This window comes from Ruditapes philippinarum, unplaced genomic scaffold (assembly GCF_026571515.1).
Source record: "Ruditapes philippinarum isolate M1 unplaced genomic scaffold, ASM2657151v2 ctg10032_1_1_1_1, whole genome shotgun sequence".
NCBI lineage: Eukaryota > Metazoa > Mollusca > Bivalvia > Venerida > Veneridae > Ruditapes > Ruditapes philippinarum.
The window spans coordinates 21,420-29,997 of record NW_026852499.1 but is presented as its reverse complement, the minus strand read 5'-3'; the positions used below and the strand labels follow the sequence as shown (position 1 = coordinate 29,997).

Here is an 8,578-nt window from a genome sequence, read left to right as displayed (position 1 = left end):
ATTACAAAAACTTTAACGTAATCGAAAAAGGGGCATTTCTGTAAATGCTTGATAGAGTTACCTCTCCTGTTTACAAAACAAGTGTTAAAGTTTCAAAGCCATACTATGGACTAAATTTTAACTTAAGTAAATTCGAAAAAAAGGGGCATAATTCTGTCAAAATGCTTGATAGAGTTACCTCTTTCTGTTTACAGGTTGGAGTCATGATGGTGAACAAGTGTGCAAAGTTTCAAAGCCATATGTCAATGGACTTTGAAAATATTTGAACTATTACAAAAACTTTAACGTTAATTCTAAGTCGAAAAAAGGGCATAATTCTGTCAAAATGCTTGATAGAGTTACCTCCTCCTGTTTACAGGTTGGGGTCATGATAGTGAACAAGTGTGCAAAGTTTCAAAGCCATATGTCTATGGACTTTGAAAATATTTAAACTATTACAAAAACTTTAACATAAGTGGTTACGCCGACGCCGACGCCGACGCTCGGGTGACTGCAATAGCTCTACTTATTCTTATCGAATAGTCGAGCTAAAAATGGCAGTTTTTTAAAAAAAAGGACCCGCCGTAATAATGAACAGAGATTCAAATACATAGTTTGTACGTCCTTGTATTTCAATAAGAAATATCCAGTAAGAATTTTATAGATCTTAATAAATTTCTGCAATAAAAATGTTTTACTCAAAGATGAGCATAGCATTTTAAGGAACACATACAGTCACACCCGTACACATACACTACACATACAAGTACGTATGGACTCACACAAACCAATAAAAGATACACAAACAACAAAAGTTAAAACAGACAGACAAACAAATCGACACAAGAATGCATGAACTGAAACAAAATATTGAAAGAATAAAAACTGATAATCAAATTAAAAAATCATGTAAAAATAATACAATAGATAACGTATAACATAGATTTAGAGCAAACTTACACGCAGTTTGAAAAACAAAAACGTTTTTTAAATAATACTTCCATTAAAAGAAAATAAATAATATTGTATGGATCATGGTCTAATTTGAGCAAATTCATAAAAATATATTAATCGAACGTGTGTTTTGGTGTTTACAATGTAACTACTTTTCAACATTAAAGTGTTAGGTTCCACCGAGATTTGAACTCGTATCGCAGGATTCAGAGTCCTGAGTGCTAACCATTACACCATGGAACCATGTGATTCCTTAAACCATCTGAAGTATATAAGAATGTGAAGTATATACTTGGTATTGTTTTATAACAAACAGAGTGTATTAATTGGGATTCATCAAAATCAAGATAAGAAATTCAGATTTATCTAACAAGTAATATGTCCGTTTAAAAATCACATTGTAAAGCTTAATTTTAGCAAAAATGCTCACCAGAGATATAAATTGAACGTGTATTGGTTTAACGCCCACAATGAAACTTTTCTTCAAAAATTAAAAGTAAGGTTCCACCGAGATTTGAACTCGGATCGCAGGATTCAGAGTCCTGAGTGCTAACCATTACACCATGGAACCATGTGATTTAGTGTACTGTTTTTAAACGCCACTTCTGACATTATGATGACAGAGAAAACATGCTAAATTAAACAAGTAAATATTTGAAACAGAAGGAAAGAATAGTTCTGGGACATTTTCAAAGGTGGCCCCGTATTTTCTTAATTAGAACTGTAGACAAATACAGGCTAAGAAACGTTTCATGTACATCTAATGGCAAATTTATTTCGTATTGCCTACATTCATCACAACGTACGCTGATAACAATGCGCCTCATCGTACCTCATATAGACTCAAATTAACAACAGATTTACTACCCATTTACGTGATTTTAATTATTTTTTACTTTAAAGCTGTATGTCTTCAGATTCGCCATAATATTTCAGGAAAAGCAGACTTGAAAATAAACGTAATAAGATTTTAAGGAAAGTAAAATATTTCAAGATTCAAATAATAATAAACAAGTAATGACCGATTAATCACTGATCTCTCGTGATTTCGTATCATTTTCTTCAAAATCAAAATAAGGAGGGTGCCTTAAAACTCCGCGATAAATGAACATTCAGTTATTTTAACACATCGACTTAAATCTGACTTAAATGAAAAAGTATTTTAAGGGTCTTAGACAAATTTATTATTTGTTACAGTATTCTTCCTTGTTTACAGTTTTCATTAGTAAAACATGAATGAACGTTTACAACTGGCATTGCTTTTCATTGACAACACCTTTTCGTTCGATCGTCTCGTTACCACGATCTTTTATCTTCCAATTCGATCTATCCACCATACGTCTTTACTTCTTTCTCCCATATATGATTCCTTATAAATTGTTTTCCCGAAACACTTTATGGACGTATGTATAAATGTCGGCAACGAGCTGGTTAACTTCAGTGAAATGATTGTAATTAAAGTCTATAAAGTGATATACCGATATGTATTGTCAATACCAAGCCGCGAAATGCTGCATTGTCTATATTTACACCATGGCTTGTAATTGATTGAATTCAGCCAATCTTTAACGACTTATATGCATACTTTTAGATCTAAAGTAATACAATTGACAGCATCTTCCAAAGACTGATGATAGATGTAGTATGTAACTGTGCTTTGATAATTGAAGCCTGTTTTTTTAAAAGACCTTCAATAACTATGTCTTTATCATGTCCATTGCTTCAATTCAAGGTGGTTATACACGTTTTAATTTGTGTAAATGCCATAATCTTTGACTGCTATTTGTCACTAGCTTTAAATGATATTGTATCGTTAACAAGTGAAATATAAGATTGATGGACAGTGATGTTAGTCCAGATCTGCACTTAGAGGCCAAATAATTGGTTCAAGAAACCTGAACGTATACATGCTAAAATAAAATGCACAGCATTAACATAAATACATAGGTAACGCCACATCATCATCACAATCTTGTCCACTTAAAGCACAATAGAAAAAAACTAAGATACCCAAACCGGAAACTCCTAAAGGCAGAATTGGAAAAAGGAAAGATAGCAAAATATTTCAATAGTCATCATCACAATTTTCTCAATCCCAAGCACGATAAAAAAACCTATACTTACAGCTGTTGGAGACATTACTGAAGCAGGGAAGGCTGGCAAAATATTTCATTTATATCAGGCATAGCAAACAACAATAATTCAGCATAAGGCTTATTAAAACCAACCGCTTTGAAGAAGATGACGATGCAATTATTTTCAATTATCTGTCTAAGAGAGTGAATCATTAATCAAATAAACACAACAATATAGCTGGGAGATAAGGAAATGAGAATGTGTGTTAAAATGAAATCAAATTTATCTTATTCATGGTCACTGCAATTTCTACATTAATTCAAATATTTACCAACGTGTGTGCAAATGAACACGAAAAGTGAATTAAATCTATAAGTATTTAAGCAATAAATGACTTTTTTTTTTTTATCTCAGTTTGTCAATCTGGAGAAGTTTTAACTGTTATAACAATGAGAATATGTTGAAATGTAAAATAAACAATACATTTATATAATGACATTGTTAACCCTGTAATAAAAGTGAGTTTAAACCAATCCTTATTAAAAGAAAAAAAATCAACACATTCATCTAGGCTCTAATTGCATGTATTTACACGTACATGTCTTACATTCACATTTCTGAAAGATTATTTTTCATTTTACAATGTTTTAGTTGAAATAATAAATTACAATAACAAAAAGGAGAATGCATTCATAAATTCAGGAAATATCCGGAATTTGAAAATAAAAAGAAAGATTAAGAAGCTTAAGTTGTAGAGAAATATAAAAAAGCATATGGGCTCAAAATTTCGTTCAAGGTAAAAAATATTAAAACAATCTTTAATCAATTTCCACTTAAATAATGAAACTTGTTTTGTTTTAAAATTTTGGAAACAAAGTGATCCCTTGGAAGCATCAATCACAATAAAATTACATGAAAATTGCAGACTCGGTTTGATTGAGTCTGTACATGAGGGATAATGAATAAGCGGTACTCAATTCTCAAAACTTAATAGTGCTGGCATTAATGATCGCAAAGGTCAAGAAAAAATATAACAACACTGCAGTATAAAAATCTGGAAACAAAGTGATCCCTCGGAAGCATTATTCACAACAAAATTACATTAAGTTTTGTCAAAGTGCATAAATTCGTCAGAACATGTAATCTAAAAATGTCAATGTAACAAATGCTAAAACGTATCTTAGCTATTCTTGCCATGTTAAAAAAGAATAGCTCCTCTTGCCACGTGCTTGTCAGATAATCTCCATGTATATAGACACGCATTTCTTTTATTTGGACCATACACCGCTGCTTTTCATTGAATAGCACTAACGTGTCTTATTAAAGGTTCCATGATAACCGCTGTATAAACATATCTGCGGATGATTTCTAAATTCAAAATTTCTACATTTTCGTGTTTAAATGTTGAAGTCTGCTTAAACCGGTTCTAGGGGGGCGTGGACAGTAACTTGCACTTTCTAGTGCTGTCCATGAACATGCTCAATCAAACAGAGCCTGTTACATTTTCAATTCTGCCGTTTTGAACTTTTTTTTATATGTGGTATTTTTTTTATTATTTCCATCACGTTTCCCAGGTGCCAATTACTTGAACTGGCTTATTCTACTGCTTTTTTGTAAATTCTACATTTATATTGTATGGAAGTCAAAATACTAATTTGTTAACAGTTTGCTACTTTTATGACATTTTTTTGCATTTAGCGCAACCTTTTCAGGTAACCAGCATCTATCATGCTCTTAAACATTGTTTTAATGTTATAAAACTCATTTTTGACCTTTCTATAGAAGCAAATATTTATTCATTTCTGAGGCATAATGAGTTAGGAACGAAAACCAGCTTGTGACAACAGATTTCGCTTTCACGCGGGACACATACAAATTTGTAGAGGAATACTACAACATAAAGTTTGACAAATACCGCTAAATACGTTGTCCAAACTAAACAATACGTCGATATATATGCCATTGTTGGTGGGGCGTTGACAATAAATATATCAATCCCTAGGCGTTAATTGTAGCCATTGTTCAAGTAAATGAACCCATTATTGATGTTTATATATACTTCTTTATAGTGAATCTGGACAACTATCTATTAAGAGTCAATTTTAATAAAAGGAAGGCGAACGTGTATTGGTAAAATCGAAACCGGAAATAAAAGATCACAGTTAATGAGACGATTGCAAACGTATCGCCGATAACAATCAATGTAAGATGAAAGCGTTCATTAATGTTTTACTGAAGAAAAATGTAACTAAAGAGGAACACTAACAAATGAATTATTTAAACAAATAAATGAATGTTAAGAATCATTTTTTTTTCTATAGACAATAACTAATCGAACCCACTATGCGTTTATTGCAATGTAATATATTAGTTATTAAATGCTCATTTATCAAAAATTTTACGACGTCCTTGTTTTGATTTTGAAATAAACAAAACGAATTCGCGTGAGATTCGTTTAGTGACGTCGTAATTGCATGCTATTCTAGTACCCGACTACTGACATGTTTTTCCATTCTAGTGAAGTTCTTTATAACATGTTATTCTAGTGTCCGACTGACATGTTTTTTCCCATTCTAGTGACGTCTTAATTACATGTTATACAAAGCCCGACTATCTGGCATGTTATTTCCCATTCTAGTGCAAGTCTTTATTACATGTTATTATTGTGCCCGACTATCTGGCAGTTTATTTCCCCATTCTAGTGTACGCCTTTCTTACACGTTAAACTAGTGCCCGACTATCTGACATGTTTTAATTCCCATTCTAGTGTACGTCTTTATTACATGTTACTCTAGTGCCCGACTATCTGGTATGTCATTTCCTATTCTAGTGACGTTTTTATTGCACGTAAAACAAGTGCCCGACTATCTGACATGTTTTTTCCCATTATAGTGACGTCTTAATTACACGTTAAACAAGTGCCCGGCTATCTGACATGTTTTTTCCATTCTAGTACATGTCATTCTAGTGTCTTGTGTTTAAGTCTTAGTAACCATAATAATAGATATTCATATACTTTACATTGTCGACAGAAAGACATGGTTCCATGGTGTAATGGTTAGCACTCAGGACTTCCAATCCTGGATCCGAGTTCAAATCTCGGTGGAACCTTACATTTTTTACATTTATTTTATTGTTGAGAGGAAGTTATATTTTGAACAACAAAACAACAATACACATGTTTGATTTATATCCGGCATGTTATAATTCATTCTGTTTTCCGACTTCCCGGCTTGTTATTTTTCATTATAGCGTCCGACCTGTCCGTCATAGTTTACTTATTAAGATGTCCGATTATCCATATGTTATTTGTAATTGTCATTATTTTATTTATTTATCTATTTATTCTTTTATTTATTCATTTACTTATCTATTCATTCATTTATTTGTTTGTTTGTTTATTTATTTTTTATTGGCTTCTGTCATAATTTTTTACGATTCGCTTTGCATGTTTGTTTAAATAAAGAGATACCTACGATATACTTTACATAAGTAGGAGATCACATGGTTCCATGGTGTAATGGTTAGCACTCAGGACTCTGAATCCTGCGATCCGAGTTCAAATCTCGGTGGAACCAATTTTTTAATGCGATGTTTGTTTTGGGAAACGGACAAAAGCCCTCCCGTCAAAAAATGACAAGGCGGACAAAAGCCCTCCCGTGAAAATGGATTATTCAGATGCCTCTCAGGAATGTGCTCAAGCTCATACAAATACGCTTATGCCAATGGAAAAAATATATTCATAATTACGATTTATCCTGAGTGCATTGAAAAGAAAATATAAACTATTCAACGTACACATATGTATTTGCTGCGGGAGTGCTTTTGTCCGCCCTATTATTTTCACGGATGGGCTTTTGTCCGCCAAGTCATTTTGAAGGGAGGGCTTTTGTCCGCCCTGTCATTTTCACGGGAGGGCTTTTGTCCGCCTTGTCACTTTTTGACCTTTTGTCCGTGAGGGCTTTTGTTCTACACTCGGTTGTTAAAGGAACAAAATACAATTCTAATCTGAGATATTTGAAGCAAAAAAAAAGTTTCTGAAGAAAATAAGAGAATAAGAGAACCAAATAACGGCAACAGATTTCGTGTTCACTTTGGACACATCATACAAACTTGTAGAGCAATACTACAACATACGGTTTTACAAATACAGCCTAACTAGACAAAACATCCGATATATATGCCATTGTTGGGTGGAGCGTCGACAATAAATATATCAATTCCTAGGCGTTAATTGTAGCCATTGTTCAAGTAAATGAACCCATTATTGATATTTATATATACTTCTTTATAGTGAATCTGGACAACTATTTATTAAGAGTCAGTTTTGATAAAAGTAAGATGGGCGTGTATTGGAAAAAAATCGAAACCGAAACTAAAAGATCATGGTTAATGAGGCGATTGATAACGTATCGCTGATAAAATTAACGAAACGAACTCACGCGGGATCTCATTTAAGATTTGCTGCATGTCATGGTGTAATATAGACAGTGCAATTTTTGTGGGTAGGGAGTTGACAATGCATATCGGTACATCAATCCTTAATTGTAATAATTACTGAAAATAACAAGCTCGGGCTAACATTACTTTATACGTCTATAAAATGTCTCCAGATAACAATAGATTAAGAGTCACATATGGAAGAAAGAAATAAAGACGTCTCTCGAACAAATAGATGAAAATAAAAGATCATGATTAAAGAAACGATTCAAAACGTATCGCCTATGAAAATCAATGTAAGATGAAAGCTTCATTAATGTTTAACTGATGAAAAGTGAAAACAGGAAATAATGCTAACCAATAAACTATTCAAAAAGAAACCTTAAGAACAACTTTTCCAATTAAAGACAAATAAAAGTCGGGTCTGTTAAATATTCAGTATCAGGATATTGTCCGCAATGAAATAATTGAATGCTCGTATATCGCGAAATTTTACGACGTCATTGTTTTGATTGAAGTAACGTCAAGAACTCACGCAAGATCTCGTTTTAGATTTGCTTAAGCCATCGTCGGTTCAGTGATCAAGATGTCTAGACCCGTATAGAAAGCCAATATTTGAAAAAAGTTAGTCTCATTATCTAGCGTTATACTCTATCATTTGTTAAGGAATCTAAACCACTTATCTTTATTTCTCTAAAGATAGTGAAGTTTTATATGATCGTATTTCAATATAAAATATAATTACTTATATATGGTATAATTTCACGTTGACCTACATTAACTTCATCTTGTTATCTGCGTGTTAGACTGCTACTAATGACAAGAAAACATCAGTAGTGACGCCTTAATCTATTAGAACCAGTCTCGCCTAAGTTTGAAAAGTAAAGGGCACCGACAATGACAAATAAATTAATTTCACCAAGAAAGACATAATATTTACTTGTTCTTATAATTCGTATTTCACCTGATTTCACTTGTTGACTGACACTTGCACAAGAAGCCCACATAAATTTACAAAATCAAGAAACATTTGTCGGTCATTATTTGAAATGATAAATGTTTAACCGATAAGTATTACTTCACGACACAATCATTAAGGATTACACATCAACAAGTTCATTTTCTTTGT

The 8,578-nt window shown here is 32.5% G+C and overlaps 4 non-coding genes across 4 annotated transcripts; 2 read left to right on the top strand and 2 right to left on the bottom strand.

Annotated features, from left to right (window-relative positions):
• Positions 1–1,104: 1,104 nt before the first annotated feature.
• On the bottom strand, positions 1,105–1,176 carry Trnaq-cug (transfer RNA glutamine (anticodon CUG)). The gene has a single exon. It is a non-coding gene; the product is annotated as a tRNA-Gln (tRNA).
• Positions 1,177–1,432: 256 nt separating this feature from the next.
• Trnaq-cug (transfer RNA glutamine (anticodon CUG)) lies at positions 1,433–1,504 on the bottom strand. The gene has a single exon. It is a non-coding gene; the product is annotated as a tRNA-Gln (tRNA).
• A 4,545-nt stretch (positions 1,505–6,049) lies between these two features.
• Trnag-ucc (transfer RNA glycine (anticodon UCC)) lies at positions 6,050–6,120 on the top strand. The gene has a single exon. It is a non-coding gene; the product is annotated as a tRNA-Gly (tRNA).
• A 395-nt stretch (positions 6,121–6,515) lies between these two features.
• Positions 6,516–6,587, top strand: Trnaq-cug (transfer RNA glutamine (anticodon CUG)). The gene has a single exon. It is a non-coding gene; the product is annotated as a tRNA-Gln (tRNA).
• The last annotated feature ends 1,991 nt before the right edge of the window (positions 6,588–8,578 follow it).